The sequence below is a fragment of the Aquarana catesbeiana genome, linkage group LG07 (assembly GCF_042186555.1).
Source record: "Aquarana catesbeiana isolate 2022-GZ linkage group LG07, ASM4218655v1, whole genome shotgun sequence".
NCBI lineage: Eukaryota > Metazoa > Chordata > Amphibia > Anura > Ranidae > Aquarana > Aquarana catesbeiana.
In genome coordinates this window covers 270,112,195-270,135,124 of record NC_133330.1, presented here as the reverse complement: position 1 = coordinate 270,135,124, position 22,930 = coordinate 270,112,195, and the positions used below count along the sequence as shown (strand labels likewise).

Below are 22,930 nucleotides of genomic sequence, written 5' to 3'. Positions count from 1 at the left end.
AGTGGAATGTGGACATAAATATTTCTACTTTAAAACTTGTGAAAACTGGTACGCTGCCTTTGTTAAACTCTCCTTTTGGAAATGCTGAATGCCTGGCTGTTATGCTGATCCTAAAGCCCAATTGAACTTACAGTTGAAATCTGCTAAACACATTCCAGGCACAACAAAAAAAAAAAGTATGCAAAATCTTATGGTTTGTGTTCTATAGAAGGCAGCCATACTGCCTGAGTGGAAAAGCCGGTCATGCTGCCAGCATGCTTTGGATAGGAACCCTTGCTCACTGTGTGGAAGCAGTGGTCCCCATGCAGAGATCTGAGATGCTCTGCGTCAGACCTATAGCTCAGCAACAACTTGACACTGATTGAAGGGCTCTAGCTCCAACTCAGCAGGGGGGCAGGTTGAACCTTTGAAGAGAGGCCATGCTTCCACACAAATGGCAAACATCCTTCTCTGCATAACAGCAGCGGACAGGCTTTTCGACTCTGTGGCCGTGGCTACTTTCTAAAGCAAATAAACTGCAAGACTTTGTACATGTTTTGTTTTTATGCACCTGGAAATGTATTTAACAGTTTTATACCTGAAAGTTAATTTGGGCTTTAAAGTGATACGCGTGCTCCCCATAGCAAGCCGCTTGCTCTGGGGGCACTCATGCATGCTCCTTCCCAAGTCCATAACACAAACAGAACGGGGCTCAGCCTCGCACCTACTCTCTTCTCACTGGCTGTGATTGACAACCAATGAGGAGTTAGAGACCAGGGAGAGCAGCTGCTCTCATGCACATCGCTGGATCACAATCAGGCAAGTATTAGGGGGGCTGCATACTGAAGGTAGATTGCATGAAGGTAAAAAATACTTCAACCTTTATAAGCACTTCAATGTTTTTTTTTTTAAATATACAGATGTAAATTTAAATGTACAGAAACAAATCATATATAAGAAGTTTTGGCTGTGACTCAAATTATTGAAGCCAGAAAGCCAGGCAACTTACATTTTCAGAAGGACCTCCACAGCCTCCCTTTTTTATCCTCAGTATAGTATAGACAATGCTATGCTCACATCAACAAAACACTGCTGCTCAATACAAACAACAGATGATGAGCTGTTGGAAAAATGGGCCTAGAACATGGGGCTTAGGTTGGCCATAGGTCGGTTCAGCAGGAACTTACCGAGATTACAACAGTTAGAATTGATCGATCAACTGCAATACAACCAGCCTGCCGGATTCACTTGTGATTATTGCTAGCGGCTGCTATCGTTTTTAAAACAATGTAGTACATCTGAATGGTGTGTGACCCAGTTTTTTTTACTCATCTACAGTTGGAAAAAGTGGGTAGGTATAAAAATTCTAGGATAATAAAGTGGACTAGGTTTCTATAAAGAACACTGCACTTAAAGATCAGGCAGCTAGACTAGGCTGAAAAACCTAAATGTCATAAACCAGTCTCTAAACATGTCTTAAAAAATGGCTGCTTAGTATAATGCATACATAGTACTAAGACAAGCTATGATAATAAAATGAAATGTAGGAGTTCCCCTGGTGAACAGCAGAGGGCAAAACTTGCATGAATAATACCAAGCAAGCAACAAAGAAGGAAAATCGAATACTTCCATCAAGGTCATATGTAGGTAAAAGCAGAAAAGAGCTTTTCATTTGATCAAAAATACACCTTGAAAAAGCAAACTAGTTTATGTGACTAAATTATGCCTCATTACAGAATTGCTGTCAGAAACCATTTTGTTTATTGGTGTGAAGAATAAAAAATGCTAAAAACAAAAACACACACTCAGCAAAACTGAACATGCATAGAGCACACATGAAGAAGTACAGGGGATCCATATATATTTTTTAATGACAATGTCTGAACGAACTACCAAATTTTTAACCGTTTTTCATAATTCACTTCCTAAAATCATTTTAGTATAAGATTTGTTTTCGTGATACACTGTGTGTTCAGACCATGCTGCCTCCCGCCCTGCTAGATATGTTGAAATCTGACACTAAGGCCACCTCCGCATAAATGATACAAGATTAACACAACCTCAAAAAATAGGATTTTTTCATCATACTTACCTGTAAAATCCTTTTGAGTACATCATGGGACACAAAGTCAAACTAATATTCATTACCTGCTGGGTTATACTTCATCTCCAGGTGAATGGACACTGGTAGACCAAAGGTCTTTAGACAGGAAGTGATCCCCTATATAACCCCTATCGTACTGGAAGCACTGAATTCTCAAAAAAGAGGGGAGGGGTCTCTGGGTTCTATGAAGGACTCAAAAGAAAAGGATTTTACAGGTAAGTATGACGAAGAAATCCTATTGTCTTTTCAGGCTAATATTCGATACCTGCTGGGACGACTCAGAGCAATAGCCTTGAGGAGAGGGAGACACCCTGCCAAACAACAGCCATCAGAACTTATATGGCAGCCCGCAGGCCGAAAGCCGAATCCTCGGCTGCCCGAACATCCACTTGATAAAATTTTGTGAATGTATGCACTGAAGACCAGGTAGCCGCCTTACAAATCTGAGCCACAGATACCTGATGGCGAAAAGCCCAGGAGGTTCCCACACCCCTGGTAGATGTTTCAGACCGTAGGCCTGAATGATCAATTGACTGACCCAATTGGCAATGGAAGCATGGACGCTGCCTGCCCCTTCTTGGGTCCTTTTGGTAAAAAAACAAAAAAAAAAAAAAACAAAAAAAACCCCCCCAAAAAAACCAAAACCAAAACAAAAAAAAAAAAACAACAAAAAAAAAAAAACACCACCACTTGTGGCAAAAAGGATGGAACAGGTCGTAACACGACCCTGTCGTGGTGAAGGATCAAGTATGGTTCCCTGCACGAAAGGGCAGCCAACTCTGACACCCTTCTAGCATGGGGGGGGTCATTAGGAAGGCTAGCTTGCGTGGTAGCAAGTCTAATGGAATTTCCATAATAGGTTCAAATGGTTGCTTCTGTAACACAGACAGCACCAAATTCAAGTCCCAAGGACACATAGGTGACCTAACGGGGGGAAGCAAGCGAGTTGCCCCCTGTATAAAGGTTTGGATCAGTGAATGGGAGGCTAAAGGCCTTTGGAAGAATACTGATAGGGACGAAACGTGACCTCTGATTGTACTCAAAGCCAATTTGATTTCCACAGCTGACTATAGAAAAGACAGAATTCTCCCAATCCTCGTATTTCCGAGGATGCCATTTTTGTGGCTACACACCAAGCAATACAAGTCTTCCAGACGTTATGATAAATCTTCCTAGTGAATGCTTTTCTAGCATTAACTAGGGTAGACACTACTGGTCCCGAGATGCCATGGGTCCTTCAGCCCCCTGGCTTCAATAGCCATGCCGTCAAATTTAGAGACTGTAAATTGGGGTGGAATATAGGACCTTGAGACAGTAGATCGGGACCACGCGGAAGTGCCCATGGCCGTCTATTGTCAGTCTCACAATCTCCAAGAACCAGGGCCTTTTGGGCCTGGCTGGTGCCCCCAAAATGACTGGAACCCCCTCTCTCCAAATCCTGCACAACAAATGTGGAAGGAGAGGGATCGGAGGTAAAGCATAAACCAGTGAGTACTGGCTCCATTAAACTAGCAGAGCATCTGCTCCAATTGCCAGAGATCTCTTGTTCGGGACACAAACTGCTGTAGTTTGTTGTTGAACCTGGATACCAGCAGGTCAACCTCTGGCCATCCTCAACATTGGCAAATTTCCTGGAACACCTCTGGGTGTAGGGACCATTCTCCGGGCAGATCTGCTGGCGGCAGAGATAATCTGCCTTCCAGTTCCCTATTCCCAGGAAATGGACTGCCAATATAAAATCGGCCCATGTCCCTCTGCCCAGGCTAGTATGTGATTCACTTCCTTCAGAGCTGAACAACTCCTGGTACTACCTTGGTGGTTTATATAGGCCACTGCAGTGGCATTGTCAGACTGCATCCTGATAGGGCAGTCCTGAAGGGCCAGGCGTACTGCCCATAATTCCAGGACGTTGATGGGCAGGATCTGTTCTGTCGCTGACCATTTCCCCAGAGCTGTGAGCCCTTCTAGGGTTGCTCCCCAGCATGAGAGACTAACATCTGTAGTCAGTACTCTCCAAGTTACCAGGAGAAAGGGTTTTCCCTTTCGCAGGTTCTGATCCTGCAACCACCAGATTAGGCCTAAGCGTGCCTGAAGAGATAAACACAATGGATAATCCAGGGCTTTTCTTCAAGCCAACAAGATGTCTTGTTGTAAAGGCCTGGAATGGAACTGGGCATAGGGCACTGCCACAAAGGAGGATACCATCCTCCCTAGAAGACTCAGAGAGCCGAATGGAGGGTTGTCTGGTGACCCTTAACTGACGCACCTGAACCTTCAGGCCACAGATCCTTACAGGTGGCAAGAATACTCTTGCTTGGACCATGTCCAGGATCAGACCTAGATACTTTAGACTTTGAGCTGGTTTCAAGGCTGACTTTTAGGTATTTATGATCCAGCCTAAGCTTTTCAAATACCGCACTGTTCTAGAGCCTGTAATAAGTGATCTCCAACAAGAGGTCGTCCAGATACCCGAGCACCAGGATCCCTTGGGCCCTTAAAAGGCCCAGTACTGGTGCTAGGACCTTTGTGAACACCCGGGGAGCTGTAGCAAGCCCGAAGGGTAGAGCCACAAACTGAAAACAACGTTCCTCTACTGCAAAATGTAGGAACCTCTGATGAGGCTGAAATATAGGTACGTGTAAATATGCGTCTTTTTTATCGATGGAGGCTAGAAAGTCTCCCCTCTCTGGAGTGAGGTTACTACTGAGTGGACAGACTCCATCCGAAAGGACTGTATCAATAGATACTTGTTCAGGGATCTTAGGTCCAAAATGGGTCTTGTGTCCTGTTTGGTTTCTGAACTGTAAACAGGTTTGAGTAAAACCCTGTGCCCCTTTCGAATACAAAAACTTCTACAATCACTCCTTGATGCACTAGATGAAGTAGTGCCTGAAGCAATAAGTTTCTTTTTGGAGGATCCGAGGGAACGCTGGATCTTAAAAACCTCTGGTGGAACCCCCCGCATCTCCAGCTTGTAACCGCAAGATATAATTGAGGTGACCCAATCATCCTGAATTCTTGTTCTCCAAATGTCCGCAAAGTGCAGCAGCCATCCCCCCACCCGATTGAGTAGGGGCGTCCCCTCAAAAGGAGGGCTTGGTGCTGGATTTTAGAAGAATTTTGGACCCAGGGCCTTTTGTGGCCCTGGCCTTGTGGCTTGCCCCTGGTCCTAGCGCCTTGTTGGCTGCTACATCTACGGCTGGCATGCTCCATTTTTAACCGCTTCCCGACCGCCCACTGTATATTGACGTCCTTTTTTTTAAAGATGGATATCTCGGTAACGGCAGCAGCTGCTGCCACAACCGAGGTATCCATCTTTAGGGCCGGCGATTCTGTACACGATAACGGTGGTCTCTGCGGCGGGTTCGCCGCGAGATCACCGTCATCGGCGGCGGGAGAGGTGCCACCCCCCCTCCCGCCGCTCTCCCGCGCCCTCCGCCGCTTACCGGAGCCGTCGGTAGCGGCGGAGAAGATCGGGACCTGTCACTGCTGAGGTACTGAGACGAGTGAGGCCCAGATGGCCCCCACCCGTCTCTATACCATGTGACGGCCGGAGCGACGTCATTACGACGGCTCCGCCCACTTCTCTTAAAGGCACAATTTTTTTTGTGTCATTTTTTTTAAACGACTTTTTTTTTTTTTTTTTTTTTTTTGCATTTTAGTTTAAATATGAGATCTGAGGACTTTTTGACCTCAGATCTCATATTTAAGAGATCCTGTCATGCTTTTTTCTATTACAAGGGATGTTTACATTCCTTGTAATAGGAATAAAAGTGTTCCAAATTTTTTTTTTTAAAAAAACAGTGAAAAAATAAATAAAATAAAGTAAAATAAATAATAAAAAAAAAAAAAAAAATTTTTTAAAGCGCCCTGTCCCGACGAGCTCGCGCGCAGAAGCGAACGCATACGTGAGTAGCGCCCGCATATGAAAACGGTGGTCAAACCACACATGTGAGGTATCACCGCGACCGGTAGAGTGAGAGCAATAATTCTAGCCCTAGACCTACTCTGTAACGCAAAACATGCAATCTGTAGAATTTTTTAAACGTCGCCTATGGAGATTTTTAAGGGTAAAAGTTTGACGCCATTCCACGAGCGGGCGCAATTTTAAAGCGTGACATGATGGGTATCAATTTACTTGGCGTAACATTATATTTCACAATATTAAAAAAAATTGGGCTAACTTTACTGTTGTCTTATTTTTTTTTTTTCAAAAAAGTGAATTTTTTCCAAAAAAAGTGCGCTTAGAAGACCACTGCGCAAATACGGTGCAAAAAAAAGTATTGCAATGACCGCTATTTTATTCTCTAGGGTGTTAGAAAAAAAACAATATATAATGTTTGGGGGTTCTAAGTAATTTTCTAGCAAAAAAAACTGTTTTAAACTCTTAAACACCTAAAATCCAAAACGAGGCTGGTTTTGAAGTGGTTAAACAAACTTTTCATCCATGGGATATAAAAGGGAAAACCTTTTAGGAGGAACAAAAATCCTGTCGGGATGTTCCCAATTAGCATACACCGCCGGTTCCAACAGGGGGTGTAGGGGGAAAGCCTGTGCGGCCTGAAGAGGTCTCAGGGATCCCAAAGAGGACCAGGGGGGCTCAGTCACCTCTGTAAGAGGCAACTTAAAGGCAGAACGAACCATTTCGGTCAGGGTCAAAAGCCTCTGCGACTGAGAGGCAAACATCAACTGGATCTCTTTTTGTCTAGATTGCTCAGAAGCAGACTCATCTGCTCTCACTGAATCCTGAGCTTTTAGCTCTTTCCATTCCTCAACCCATTCCTGCTCCAAACTAGGAGGCTCCGCAGTGGCGCAGTGGCTCAGATTGCCCCGGAAGCCTCAGGTCCTTCAGAGGATACAACACTAGTGATATGACTAGGTTCAACAGGAACTGATGACATAGGTGTGCCCTTCCCTGTGGTGTTCGTCCCGCTCTTCTTTTTTGAAGACATTAAATTGCTGCCTAGGAGAATGCCTGTGTCCCACCAAACATGCGACCGTCAGCTCTGTGTCCCTCCATAGGCTGAGTGCACCTGAAAGAGTGTGCTTCTTATAGCCTGTGCAGCCAGCGATGTGGGAGTCTAAGCACTCCGGACGTCATGCTAACGCTCCCCCCCCCTCCTCTGAAGACCCCTCCCACCCCCTCATTTTTTTCAAAAAACATGCGCTTTCCCGCGCGAGCCGACCCTCCGGGACAAGCGTGGAGGGGAGGCTGGGGTGGAGGAGGAAGGAGAGAGGCCGGCAGATGATGGGATCTGCCAATAGTAATGGTGGCGGTGGCAGTGCAGTATACTACCACCTTTCAGACCACCGCGGCCCCCCTAATATCCCTGAGGAAGAGCCCCCCATCCCATCTGGAGCTCGGCTGGAGGAGCTGTGCAGCGTGAACACGGAGACAGACAATCAAGCTTGTGAAGGTATGTGCTCTTGGCAGCCCCCGGTGGCGACAATAGGCATAGCATACATTTACTTAAAGGAGAAACCTACTAGAATTAAAAAATTCTGTGGAATCTCCCTTACCTTATCCAGCTGCAGAGTTCTGTTATACAGATCCAATCTTCACCTCTCACGGTGGGCTCCGTTTGGAAAAACCTTCAGAGACTGGGGCCCCCTATGGATAGGGGGATCCGCAGTTCTGGGCCTGTAAAGCACCCTGCCAAGAATAAGGCTAGAAAAACCAAATTCTGAAACGCGGGGTCCAGCTCTCTAAAAAGAGAAGCGTTACAGGTAAAACCTTGTTTCTTCGGATACGAGGCTCAGGAACCATCCAATTCGGCCTAGAAAGGACACTTTGAAATGAATCCGGTTCACCTGGCTTGCCCCAGAAAAGGATATAGGATATTCCCTTTGGAGCTCAGCACAGGACATCTTTACACGTGACCAACACCTAAGACACTGGCGAAAAACCTGAGGTATCCCTGTAAGTGGAGGGATTATATAGGGGGTTGAACTTCCTGTTTAGGGTGTGCCAGTGTCCAATCACCTAGTGATACCCTATATAACCCATCAGTAATTACTGAGGCTCTGTGTCCCGTGATGTACGAGAAAGAAAAGAGAGTACTTGGGTGTAGTATAAAAACAGCTCAGAAGGGAGACCATTTACTAGGGCTCACCAAGCCCCTATGTAACAATCCTGCTAAGCACCTTTAGCCTGCCAGGTAAGGAAAAATGAACCGCTGTCTGTTCAGAGCCTGCTCTGTGTTCCACCACTGCCTTCTGGAAGCACCGCATGCTTGGCCTACACAGCTTAAATAAGCTGGGTGTGCACCAGAACATTCTGTGCATGCACACGCACGTGCGTGGTCCCAGCAAAGGGGTGTGGCTGTATTCGCGTACGACGTGAATCTTCATGCGTCCCGATAAAGGCCACTGAGCATGTGCGGCGAAGCCGCGTGCACCATGGCCGCCAAACAAACTACTGCCAAGTCCAGCGGCGCTTTAGAAAAAGCATGTGCGCCATGGCCACCAAACAATAATGCTGAGCACAGCAGCAGTCTTGCGAACACACGTGCGCCATGATGGTGAAATGGCGCACCGTCACGTGCCATCATACAGGTAAATAAACAGCCAGACACAAGCAAAAAAGGTACACTTTGCAAACACCCACAGTTAGCCCAAAACTCCCCCGTATGGTCACCGCACACAGGTGTCCAGCCTTTAGCTAGCTTGACTGATTGTTACAATCACTGGGACAACCCACAATAAAAAATTAAGGGGTTTCACATCCAGGCGCAGGGTCACTTAGAAACTAAGAGCCCAATCTTCACCCTTCACGGCGGGTTCCTGTCACTTGAGTACCTTCAAGGACTGAGTACCCTTTTCATGTTTACGGTCCCATTCCTTTGGACCTGTACAGCACCCTGCAGGAATGCCTTAGCGCTGTAGTGTCCAGGACTCCACTTTACAGGATCCAGCACCCGGAGGCCGCATTACAAGCAAAACCTTGCAGGATCTTGAGTCTTCTTTGTGAGGCTCGGGTACCATTTATCTAAGCATATAAAGCCTGTGTCAAATGGATCCGATTGGTCAATCCCTTGATTCATTTAAGAACAGTTTGTGGGACTAGAGACCTGGAGCTCAGAGAGCTCAAACTGTGCCATCCACCTTGCAGACACTGGTAAAAAACTGAAGTGCTTCCAGTATGGTAGGGATTATATAGGGGATCACTTCCTGTCTAAAGACCTTTGGTTTACCAGTGTCTATTCACCTGGAGATTAAGTATAACCCAGCAGGTAATGAATATTGGCCCAACTGTGTTCCATGATGTATGAAAAAGAAAGAAGGTTTACTCCATGGTGGCATTGCATGTTAATAAAGACTCCTAATACTAAGGTGTATGCATTTTTTTTTTTCAATTCTCTTTATATTGGTATTTCCAAAGAAGTAAGAAAGTTACAAAACAGAGCCTTTGGGCATTCCCCGGCTCAGAGAAATACAAACTTATAAACAGGTACATATCAACAGGTTAACTACCAACAGGTTAACTACCAAACAAGACAATAGACCAGCCTAAAATTCAATTGCTCAGTCTCTCCAGTTGATAAAGTAATGAAATTAAAACGCGCTACACTTCAATAGGAATGAAATGTCCCAAGAGGGAACTTTTGTACTAGGCCTAGTATACTGGAGGATTAAAACAGAGGAATAATGTGAGTGTTTACTAAGGTGTATATGCTTAACCACTTCCCACCTGGCCACTGCATATAAATGGCCAGGCGGTACAAGCGTTCTTCTGTTAGGGCAGACACGTACGTCCTCCCAGAAATGCCCCCCCCCCCCGCCCCCCCGAGGGTGTACAACCTTGTGATCCATTGCAAGTTTGTCCACCAGACACTGCAGATCACAGATCGGAGTACCGGGCTGTGATGGTCCCCGGTACCATGTGATCTCTATGTCCAATCACATGTCTAGTAGTAAACAATATCTTTCATTCATGATGGCACTGCTTACTACTGTGATCTCTGATTGGTCACAGTGATCACATGGTACAGGGCCAATCACTGTATTAAGCATTCATGATGTATGTACAGTGGATATAAAAAGTCTACACACCCCTGTTAAAATGTCAGGTTCCTGTGATGTAAAAAAAAAAAACGAGACAGAGATAAAATGATTTCAGAAATGTTTCCACCTTTAATGTGACCTAAAAACTGTACATCTCAATAGGAAAACAAACTGATTTTTTTTTGGGGGGGGGGGGGGGGGGGGGGGCAGTAAAAATAAAAAAACAAAAATAATGTGGTTGCAAAAATGTGCACACCCTCTTATAACTGGGGATGTAGCAGTGTTCAGAATTAAGCAACCACATTCAAACTCCTATTAAATAGGAGTCAGTACACACCTACCATCATTTAAAGTGCCTCCAATTTACAACAAATAAAGTTCAGCTGTTTTATTAGGTCTTTCCTGACATTTTTTTAGTCGCATCCAACAGCAAAAGCCAAGGTCCGCAGAGAGCTTCCAAAGCCTCAGTGTTAAAAGGTATCAGTCAGGAAAAGGGTACAAAAGAATTTCCAAGGCATTAGATATACCATGGAACACAATGAAGATTGTCATCATCAAGTAGAGAAAATATGACACAACAGTGACATTACCAAGAACTGGACGTTCCTCCAAAATTGATGAAAAGACAAGAAGAAAACTGGTCAGGGAGGCTGCCAAGAGGCCTACAGAAACATTAAAGGAGCTGCAGGAATATCTGGCAAGTACTGGCTGTGTGGTACATGTGACAACAATCTCCCGTATTTTTCATATGTCTGGGCTATGGGGTAGAGTGGCAAGACGGAAGCCTTTCTTTACGACAAAAAACATCCAAGCCTGGCTAAATTTTGCAGAAACACATCTGAAGTCTCCCAAAAGCATGTGGGAAAATGTGTTATGGTCTGATGAAACAAAGGTTGAACTTTTTAAGCCATAATTACAAAAGATTCAGTATGTTTGGCGCAAAAAGAACACTGCACTTTACCAATTGAACGCCATATTCACCGTGAAGCATGGTGGTGGCAGCATCATGCTTTGGGGCTGATTTTCTTCAGCTGGAACAGGGGCCTTAGTCAAGGTAGAGGGAATTAGGAACAGTCCTGAATACCAGTCAATATTGGCACAAAGCCTTCAGGCTTCTGCTAGAAAGCTGAACATGAAGAAATTCTTCATCTTTCAGCATGACAACGACCCAAAGCATAAATCCAAATCAACAAAGGAATGGCTTCACCAGAAGAAGAATAAAGTTTTGGAATGGCCCAGCCAGAGCCCAGACCTAAATCCGATTGAAAATCTGTGGGATGATCTGAAGAGGGCTGCGCACAGGCGATGCTCTCGCAATCTGACAGATTTGGAGTGGTTTTTGCAAAGAAGAGTAGGCAAATATTGCCAAGTCCAGATGTGCCATGCTGATAGACTCATACCCAAAAAGACTGAGTGCTATAATAAAATCAAAAGGGGCTTCAACAAAGTATTAGTCTACGGTTGTGCACACTTATGCAACCATATTATTTTAGTTTTTTTTTTTTTTTTTACTTCCCTCCACCTAAAAGATTTCAATTTGTTGTTCAACTGAGCTGTACAGTTTATAGGTCACATTAAAGGTGGAAAAAGTTCTGAAATGATTTTTCCTGGACCTCCCCATGTCAGCCTACTATGGGTCAGCTCCGCCCCCTCTGCCCCCTCCAGGGCCACCTCTTTCTTAGCCCATAAAGGGCGGCTGTCTGCCCACACCAGTGTTCTTTTTTCGTCCTAACTCCGGACGCCTTTTAAAGTTTTTTACTTTATTTTTATTTTACTCCATCTACCATCCATCCTGTTCGGGTTTAGCCTCTCCCGGTTCAGAAGACCCCCCCCCCCATATAGGTTGTAAATCTCCTAAGGAGGTGGGTTCCCGTGGTGCTGGGATTGTATGGAACAGTATAAATGACTGTTTATTACTGGCAAAGGTCTTTGGCAGTATAAATGACTGTATATACCTTCGTTAGGCAGGTCCTGGCCCTCTCTCCTTCCATGTTTTTGTGTGTTCAGCCAGTGGTTTCGCTTGCTGGGTCCTGTAGTTCACCGCCTCCACATGTATTCCTTTCAGGAAGCTCAGAGTTGAGCAGGTGAGGTCAGAGGTAACTTCCTCTTGGATTGCCTAGCAAACACCAGAATACTCACTGCTGATTTGCAGCAGGCTCTGTCCTCTAGGCTAATCTCAGCCTCCAGCTGATCAATCTGCTCTGCTCTGGTAAGCCTCCTTCCAGGACTCTCATTACTTACTGCTATGTTACTTGTCTGTCAGAGTGTTTTTATTATCCTGTGCCTTATAGGTCTGGAATTTTGCCTGCCCGCCTAGCTGCCTTAGCACTGAAGATTCGGATGGAGAAGTTTATTTTAATTGTATTTATTTTATTTATTTTTTTGTTTAAAAAAAAAAAAAAAGTTTATTTATTTATTTTTTTTTAAAAAAAGAGAGCACATCCTCTGTTTTACAGAGAGAAGGGCCCAGTGCGGGGCAAAACGCCCACAAAGAGGTTCCAAATCAGCATTCCAGCCTCAAAAGGAGTAAAAAATGGACTAGACATGACAAATCGCAGAGTCGCATGCAGCTGGATAGACGCCCGTTGTCAAAGCATTCCAGATCTCCCTCGCCCTTACCTCACTTTAGTCGCTCGGACCCGAGCCAAGAGAGGTCAAGACATCAGAAAGCCTCTAGAGAGAGCAAATCCAGGCACAGACACATCAGAAGATCCTCTCCTTTAGATAGGTCTTCATCGCCAGCCCAGGCAGACGAAAGATCCTGTTGGGCCTGCTCAACTGAGGTCCTCAGAGCAAAGCGGGTATGTGCATCTTGCTTCAAGGAGGCGGCTCAGGACAATGCTGCGAAAGCACGCCAGGTTAAATCCTACATTAAGCACGCAGTCAAGGAAGGGTTAAAGAGTTTCAAGGAATCCTGCTCATCCTGCTGTGTCGTCAGCATCTGCAGATTCAGATCATGTGTTTTCAGTGCGTTTAAACTCTGAAGTCGATAGTGATTCGGATCCATCTGAGGCTGAGATGGTCTCGGAATCGTATGCGTTTGATCTATGCACTGGTTCCCCCCTTGGTGGAGGCTGTTAAGGATGCGATGAAGTGGCAGGAAGAATCGTCACTTCCAAGGAAACAGCAAAGATACTACCCGTATTTAAAGAAATCGTTAACTTCCTTCCCATTCATTTCTGAAATTAAAGAAGTAATTTACGATGAGTGGGCGGGGCCTGAGAAGAAGCTCAATGTGCATAATAGAGTATCGAAGCTGTACCACTTGGGACACTACGCCTAAGGTGGATGCTTCATTACGTAGATTCGCCTGCCACATTACGCTTCTGCTGGAGGATTCGGTCTCTTTTAGGGATCCTATGGATCACAGAATAAACGCAGACCTAAAAAGGTTGTATAGTTTGGCCGGAGCAGCCTGCAGACCGGCGGTAGCACTCACTTCTGTGGCAGCAGCACTTGGGTTGGATTCGCACCTGTGCAATTTTGGTGCATTTTGCGGATTTGCACTACCGTCCATTTACCATGGTCTCCTATGAAACACGTTCTGTGGTGCGGGTCTGCGGAATGCGGGGAGCGCTGGGAGTGCATGGGTGTGAATCCAACCTTAGAGTGTGGGTAGTGGAGCTGGTGGATGGATGCTCGAATGAAAGTCTGGGAAGTGGCAGTTCTTCTCCTGTGCAGTTTTCAAGACTGCTGTAGAGTTTGTGGCTGAAGTGGCTGTCGACCAGGTCAAGATGACAGCAAAGATAATGGCTCATTCTGTCACAGCCTGCAGAGCCTTATGGTTGAAGCATTGGTCGGCTGATAAGGCTTCTAAGCACAGTCTGTGTTCGATTCCATTAGACGGGAAGCTACTCTTCGGGAGGCCTTAGAATCAGCAATTCAGCTGCAGATCTGGCCTAATCCCGCAGAAGAGAAAGAGACAACAGCAGCCCTTTCGGTTTAACGAGATCCAAAGGAGGATTCAGAGAGGCCTGTGCTTACAGACACTTTTTCAGACAGTGGAAGGAAGCCAGTTCAACCTTCCAGAAACCTTCCCAGGGCCAATGAAGCTCACAAGTCTTTAAATAAATCCTTCTGAAGGTGTCTCTGCTTAACCCTCACAAGTAGGAGCAAGACTAGCCCAATTCAGGGGGGTTTGGGTGGACAAATGCCTGGATGCCTGGATTGTAGCCGCCATTCGATCACGTTATCGTCTCAAGTTCAGAACAAGGCCCCCTCAGATCTTGTTCACAGAAACTGGACTTCCTACGGATTTGGAAAGGAGGCAATGTTTGCAAGCATATATAGGGGAGCTGTTGGCAGCAAGGGCCATCCTTCCAGTTCCAAGGCACGAGTTGGGTCAAAGATTATGTTAACCTCTATTTTTGGTTCCAGAGGCTTCAGGGGGTTTCGGACCAGTTTTTGACCTCAAAGTCCTGAATTCTTACATGAAGGTTCCACCATTCAAAATGGAGTCATTGGAGACTCCGAGAACATTTTCAACGCTACTGTCTGCTGTCATCGCGACTCTCAGGGTCAAGGGAGTGCAAATATTCCATTATCTAGACGACATGCTACTTCTGGGTCGGTCAAATGAGCTCCTAGTTCATGTGAATTTCACCTGCAAAACACTAGCTCATTGCGGTTGGTTGATCAACTTTCAGAAGAGCAAGATGCATCCAACCCAAATGTTGGAGTATTTAGGAGTACAATTCGACACGGATCGGGGTCGTGTTTCTCTTCCTCAGAGGAAGATCCAGGAGATCCAGTCTCAGACAAAAGCAGTGATGGCCAGGCCTTCTATGATGGTGAATACATGCAGTATCTGGGGGTTCTATCAGCCACAGTCCCAGTAGTCCCGTGGGTCAGGTGGCGCAGAAGGAGGTTTCAAGGCAACTTTCTTCTTCAGTGGGATCGTCACTCCTTGTTCCAGAAAATCTATCTGCCAATTCTGATAATCTGGTCCCTAGTTTGGTGGTAAGTAGCTTGCAATCTTTCCCGCGGAGTTTCGTTGAAGGCCTCAGAACCAATAGTGGTGACGACCAATGCCAGTCTGGCAGGCTGTGGGGCACACTGCCTGGGACAGAAGGTTCAAGGCCAACGAAACCTTTGTGGGGCGAAGAATTCAAATTTCCTGGGATTGGATGCTGTCAGACTCGCTCTCTAAGCGTTCCAACCTATGTTGCGAGGTTGAGCTGTCAAGATCCTTTTGGACAACAAAACTACGGTGGCTTATGTGTCTCATCAAGGGGGCACAAGAAGTCGCCCTCTTCAGGTGGCATGTCAATCTTCCTATGGGCAGAGAAGAATCTTGGCTCTCTAACAGCATCTTATCTCCCAGGGCCTGGGAATGTTTTAGCAGATCGCTTGAGTCGAGGCTTTGGGGATCACAACGAATGGGTCCTCAACTCTAAGTACCTACGCAAGATCTTCAGGGTCTGGGGGACGCCTTGGATAGATCTTATGGCATTGGAGGAGAATTGTCAACTGCCTTGCTTCTTCTCCCGGACCTGGAATCCACAGGTGTTGGGTCAGGGTGCTCTGTCCAGGTCTTGGAACTTCCCCTTGGTGTATGTGTACCCGCCACATCCATTGGCTCTCGAAATCCTGCTGAAGATTCAGCGAGAAAGGGTCACAGCAAAAGTAGTCCTACCTTACTGGATCAGGGAGCCGTGGTTCCCTCTGGCTTGGAGTATAAAGTTGGGCTCACCAATCCCACTGCCTCCTTGTCAAAATCTTCTTCTGCAGAGTGGGGCCTGACACCCGAACCGCAGAAGGATGAAGTTAATGACTTGGAAGTGAGAGGGGGGCTTTAACTGGCTTGGGTCTCTCGGGCGGTGTAGTGGAGACATTGTTACAGGCTCGTAAGAGGTCCACGAATGTAACCTATCACCGGATTTGGAATACTACAGAAAGGGGTTGCGACCTTGGATCTCATTCAGTATCAAACATTTTGGAGTTTCTGCAGAGTGGTCTCTAAGGGTTAGCTTATAATTCCCTGAAGGGTCAAATCCCCGCCTTGTCAGCAATGTCGTGTACAAAATATGCTCTATATCCGTTGGTGATCTGATTTTTAGGGGCAGCCATAGAAATCAGACCTCCATTGAAATAGTTTTTTCCAAAAGAGGACTTAACACTAGTCTTGTGAACATTGCTGGTTCCTCCATTTGAATCAAGCTTTCTCTTGTTCATTATTTCTTTTAAGTTTTTTGTTTTTTTTTATCTTTTACTAGCTGATGCCTCGGCCAGAAGAGTCTCCGAGTTGTTGCCTTTCTGGCGGATACAGCTGATGATTAGTGGAGTAGGTTAGACCTGGTCTCTGCGGTTTCAACATACCTGAAATAGACTAGCTTTTAAAAACCAGATCAGCTGTAGGTGTTCCCAATGGGGCCTAAAAAGGGTATGCCAGCAACATCCAGAGTTGTGTCTTCCTGGTTTGTCAAGACCATACATATTGTATACAAAACGCTGGGCCTTCCCCCTCTTTCAGAGATCAAAGCACATTCGACGAGGGGTATGGCAGCATCCTGGGCAGCATACGCGAAGGTCGCCCCTGAGGGGGTTTGCAGAGCAGCAAGCTGGAGCGCGCCCAACACCTTTTATTAGGCATTACAGGCTTAATATGGCTTGTCCGCCAGAGGAAACATTTGGCTCTACGGTTATTATGGCGGCTGTTGCCCACTAAAAATTTGAGTAGCATTGCATTGAGGGTTTGGCTTATTTTTTTATCTTCCCTCCCTTCTTAATATTGCTTGGTACATCCCATAGTAGGCTGACATGGGGAGGTCCAGGAATAAGGAAAATTGTTATCCATACTTACCGTAATTTTTCTTTCCTGGATCCTCCCCATGTCAGACGGAGGATTCCCACCCAGTTTATCCGTCACGAGGCGGTATTTTTTGAACACTGGTGTGGGCAGACAGCCGCCCTTTATGGGCTAAGAAAGAGGTGGTCTTGGAGGGGTTAAAGGGGGCGAAGCTGACCCATAGTAGGCTGACATAGGGAGAATCCAGGAAAGGAAAATTACGGTAAGTATGGATAACAATTTTCCTTAACCTTTGTCTCATTTTTTTACATCACAGAAACCTGTCATTTTAACAGGGGTGTGCAGACACTTTGTCACTGTGGTGACATGGCTTTGCTCTTTGACCGCATGTTAAATAAATGTAAAAAATAATATATATATATATATATATATATATATATATATATATATATATATATATATATATACATACACACACACACACACACACACACACACATACATACTCTGTCACCAGAGCAAGTGCAGTGTCGCTATGGTGATTTTGTATGCAGTGGCGATGAGCATGTACAAAGGCTGGCTATTCTGATTTCACTGTATCTCAGTGCAGCCAGCCATTGTCCCTGAACACCACCACAGCAGTACAATGTCACCAGACTAGTTCTACCAGTCAGTGTCCTCAATCACCCCCCATCCGCACATATCGTCCCTAATCACCACCTCACCAGTTTACAGTGTCCCTGATCATGCCACACCAGTTACAGTGTTACTGATCACTGCCACACTAGTCGCACTATCACCATATCAGTGCGACTGGTATAGTCTCCTGTCAGGTTGCCAGGTGACTATGAAAAAGCGGCAAAATTGCAAAAAATTGTGTCATGGCAACTGTTTTGCTTGTGATTTAAGCCTCCTGCGAGCATTGTGGCTTCCTCCCAGCCTTCTGCAGTACCTGTAAGATCACTCTCCTGCACAATCTTGTGCCACTTCCTGTGCGCCGACTTATTGGAATCTGCTGTACAACCTTTTCATATTAAACACAGTCTCTCCAGCCGTTTCTGGCCTCTTCCTTAGACTCACCTATTTAACCAGCAATTCTCATGGTATGCTATTGTTATCTTTACAGTGTCACAGTGAGCTTTTTACCACAGCATCATTTATTTTAAAGAGCCATTTAATTTGTCCTTATGCATCAATAAACCTTTTTAATGGGCCCTGTGGATACATGCCTTATTTATACAGAAACATATTGTATATATCAGTCCATCCAGCTGAGCTCCTTAACTGTGCTCTGGTACCATCTAGTGACCCCCTACCAACAGGGTTCTTGTTTGTGTGTTTTTCTTCTTATCACTCCTCCTTCCTGAGTTTTTGTATGAGCAGCGAGGTCAAGGTGGCTGGATTTGAATTAAATTGTTTTCTTTTCCCTTTATACTAAGGCTGTAGCGCCTGGATGTTGGTAATTTGCAGTTTCTTTCTTCTGCTGTGATGGAGAAGGTGGGGGCTGGTCTTTATGTGGTGGCAGATTTATCTAGGCTTGGATACCCTGAAATGTCATGGAGCTTGCCAGGATAAAATAAACTTGTTGGTTCGGAAACTTGACTTAAAGGAAGAAAAGGAACCTTTTGATGCAGGATAATAAGGTGTAAACTTGTATCACTGATCCTTAGCTGTGCATAACTGGGGTAAAAAAAAAAAAAAAACTTTCAACACATCAGAACTTTAATGATTTCATCCAGCAAAGAGCCAAAAAGACAGCCTTCCACAAAAACAGGCCTTCTTACAGTATTACTCTGCTGTTCAGCAAGTTTGAATGCCCTGCACATCTGAACAGAGAGAAGGTTACCCAGAGACTTAACTTGGCTTGCATACGGCACTGCATAGCAGATCAGGTTCAATGTGACTGCCATCTAGTCAATGCTGGGTGTTAACGCCAACCACTCTCAGGTCCCCACATAGGGAATTGGCCAAACAGCTAAAGATTGGAAAATGACTGCAGTAGAGTATGGTTTGAAAAGGAAACCCCCTTGGGAGGAGTGTTTGGGTCTATTCGAAACCAACTCAGACACTATGTTAGAGGAAGGAATTAAAAAGGAAACATCCACTGAAAGAGGGAATCAGCAGTAGCTGACATAACAGGCAGTGTGACAGTAATAAAAAGTGCAGGTTTACTGCACGAAGCACTGCCAAGTATAGCACAACGAGAAAACTGTCCCGAGTTTGTGGGGCGCAAGCAGGGGTAGGGCGACCGCCCTACTGTGTAACGTCAGAGATACTGCAAAACTAAACATTCAAACGCAAAGTTTAGGAAAAGCAGCTACCCACTCCTAAAGTACTCATGACCATCAGAGCTTGGAGGGAATACAGAGGTATGCTGAGTGACCCAGTAACTGTAGGCATCACATGCTAACCCCAGGATATTGTCTGCTGTGGTCTGCCATGTCCCAATGCTGGCTCACTAAGGAGGAGGACTGCTGCAACCCTGGACACTATGCACTTGAATCCTCTGGCTTTGTATGTGTTTTTACCTATTGTCTGTAGCACTGGTTGCAGCATGCACTAGCCAGAAAATGAATCTGTCACTGCATTTACTGGCACAGGAGAAGAGCTGCTAGGAATAAGCTAGTTGATGTCAACATTATATAGTAGAAAGAGGCTTTGAAAAGCAAAAAAGCACATTAGCTGCCTGCCCAAGTGCAGCTAGAAAACAAAAGAAGAGGGAGGAAAATGCAAATGGCTGTTCAGTCCAGTGGCATATTTGCCACCTTGAGGCAATAATTTTTCAACACTAAAGCTGCTCATAGATGAGTCTGTTTTTTTTCCCGTTTAACTAGCTGGTTGAACGGCAAAAAAAATAAATTACTTGACTTCCCCATCCACATGCTCAATGTGGATGTGGAATACTCCCTGCTGAGCTGTTGTATTTTGACAGTGGGGAGACTTCCCCACCACCAGGATATACTGATCAGTGTTCCCAGCTATAGCTGGCAGTGGTAAGCGAGCAGGAAAAATCTGACAGGCTGGCTGTACAGAATTTGATTAGTAAATTTACTTCTGCACAACCAGCCTGCCCATACATGGATCCAAATTTGCCCAATCCTTGCTGAATTTTGATCTATGTACGATTGTCCCAACCCCTCAAAATATACTTTCCCAGGAAAACCCCCTCTAACTCCCCCTCTAACTTTCTTTACATAATCACACATAGGTTGGACTTGATGGACTTGTGTCTTTTTTCAACCTTGCCTACTATGTAACTATGCAACTCATCTGTACAGACCCCAACCAACTCTCAGACTAAAACCTCAGTAAAGAACCTCAGTACAGAACCCCTCCCTCCAAGCCTTAGCCCTCAGGATTTGATCAACCTCGACTGTGTGGATAGAGGAATCTGTTAGGTCAGCCAGCAGGCTGAATTGTGTATGGCCAGTTTAGGTATTGTCAATGGTTCAGGGTAAGCAGAGCATGGTGGCCTGACAATCAAACATGTAAACACTTTCTTTTTGTAGTCCGAGTACAAATAAAGAGGAGATCTCCCCCATGTGGCCAGAAAGCAAATTAAATAAAGTAAAAGCAAGCCCAAAAAGGTAAAAGGAGAAAGAATATGAACGTATAACTGAAGGCAAAATGTATTTTAATCTTAGATAGAATGGGATTAGAACTACTGTCAGATCTTACTGCTGTTTGTGTCCCCATTAAAGAAATGCATCCTCTTTGTCCTGTTTACAGTTACCATTGAGAGAGAGCAAAAGTAAAAGAAAATGACAAATTTTTGATTCTCAACAGAACAGGAACAAAGGGGAAATATTTTACTGGTAACACTAGCTGTGGTGAACCTGGTAAGTAAAGACAGACACACAGCAACAGACCAAATGTAGGTGTGCAACAGTAAATGAAAGGCTAACAGACCTACAAGGAACAAAGCAACAGGTTAACAAGGGCGGTTTAAAGAAGCCTGCAATGCCACCTGAGGAACCTTACTACGACAGCAAGTATCCGCTCAGGTCTGAACATCCACCTGCTAAAACTTAAGAGAACCTTTAGGAATAACAAACAGTCAGACTGAAGAAAGGGAGCTGCAGCCGAAGATAAACTCGAACAGCATGCACCACACATTTAGACATGAAGAAACATCTATCTCTTTAGGACATTTAGGAGCAGGTCTGTGAGATGGTAGAACAATGTTCTGGTTAAGGTGAAAGGAGTAAACTAACTTGGGAAGAGAGGCCCTGGGCCTCAAATCAACCATGTCCTTGTGTAGCGCAAGAAAGGGTTCTTTCCAGGTTAAGGTCACAAACGCAAACATTTGCTGTGCCAAACTTTTTGGTGACAAGAAAGGCAACTAAGGATAAAATGAGAATTATCACTAATAGGTTTAAATAGTGGTTTTTGAAAGGCAGAGAACCAGGTTAAGATTAAATCACTGGGGAGTGTATGGGATATATGAGCAGCATGCTTCACAAAGGCCTTCACAAGAGTGAGAGGCAAGCAGTCTTTAAAAGAGAATTGCTAGGGCTGAGATTAGACCTTTGATGGTCAATGCCAGATATTGATCTAGACCAGACTGGAGAAGACAGGATTCATCCTACAGACTACCTACTGGGGTAGGCAATGCCCAAGAAATGCGTTTTCCAGGTGCGACGATAAAACTTGACAAAAAGTTGACTTCCTAGCTTTTAGGAGCTTAAGGATAACAGTAACAAGTAGCCCATTTTCCTCAGAACCTGTGCTTTAACAGCCAAGTTGTTAAAGCCAACAAGGGAAAAGCAGGGTGGCAAACCTGTCTGTGTTAAAGATTTGGACAATCTGGGATAGCCCACACAGAGTCCATTAGTAGCCCAATAAGTGCCACGGCTACCTGGGCAAGTTTGGTACAATGAGAATCACTGATGCCTTTCATCTCAAGCCTTCAAAGCTGGGGAAGACAGAGTTTTAGAGGAAAAAAGGCAGGAGAGGCTAAGCTTGGCCCACTTGCATGTCTCATAATGAAAGGCATATGTGCAGCAAGCCGGATCTAGAAGGTGGCTGCACAGTCTGAGTGGAGGCGCCTAGGAAACAAAATTGCACCAAGAGACCCCAGCAGCACGCCTGGGCTCCAATTTCATGTGCAATTGTCTTTAATCACAGCAGCCATCTTCAATTCTGTGGACCACCCTAGACAGGCAAGTTCGTCCCACTGTTATACCTACGGGGTCTTTTAATGGACTGGGTTCCACCAGAAGGGTGTGTTTTTGCCCTGAACCTGTAGACCACCTTGTGATTAAATTCAACGCATTGCACAACCTGCCCAGGTAAGCGCCAAACATGGGATCCAGTGCATGGAAAGCAGCATTATAGACCAATCTAGCATCTTCCTCCTGCCAGAGGCTGGATATGGTCCCACCCAAGATAAAGCTGAGAAGTAGCTAATCCAGAAGCTGCAAACAGAAGTCCCGGTGGCTCTGAAGGAACTCAAGATTCTTTACCTCAAAATGGTTGATAAAAAGTGAAAAAGAATTGCTTCTCTTAGAGCAGAAAATAAGATGTCTGTGCTAAGGTAAGAGGCATGCTAAAAACAGAAGAAGAGGTTATACAGGGCTGTCCTTACAGCTTTGCAAGGGTCCATTTTCTTTTTCAGTTTTAGATTCATTTAGCTTATGTGATTGAAAAAAAACCAAAAAAATTAACTGGATGGTTTCTATACAAAAAAGCAGATTAAAGCAGAACTTCACCCAAAAGGGGAGGTTCCGTTCTTCCTCCTCCTCCACAGAAAGCTGCGGGATCAATCAGTAGCATGCCCCCGCATGCACAGTGAGCAGCTGGCTGTGAAGCAACAAGCAGTCACAGCAGGCCGCCCACAATTAGTGTGCAGGCACTGGGGACCGAAGCCTGTTGAAGAAAGTGGCCAGGAGAAGACAGCGCTGGTTCCTGGGACAGGTAAATGGCTGTTTATTAAAAGTCAGCAGCTACAGCTTTTGTAGCTGCTGAATTTTAATTTTCAATATATGACTGAACCACGTTAAGTATGAAAAGATAACAGAATCAGGAAGGACTACTTGGGCCTAAAGCCAGAACTCTAGCCCTCATACTTATCTACATCACAGAGTAGACAACTT

The 22,930-nt window shown here is 45.1% G+C and overlaps 1 protein-coding gene across 1 annotated transcript in view; it reads right to left on the bottom strand.

Annotated features, from left to right (window-relative positions):
• XPR1 (xenotropic and polytropic retrovirus receptor 1) overlaps window positions 1–22,930 on the bottom strand; it is a gene marked incomplete at its 5' end in the record, with an annotated part of 243,198 nt that overhangs the window by 10,025 nt on the left and 210,243 nt on the right.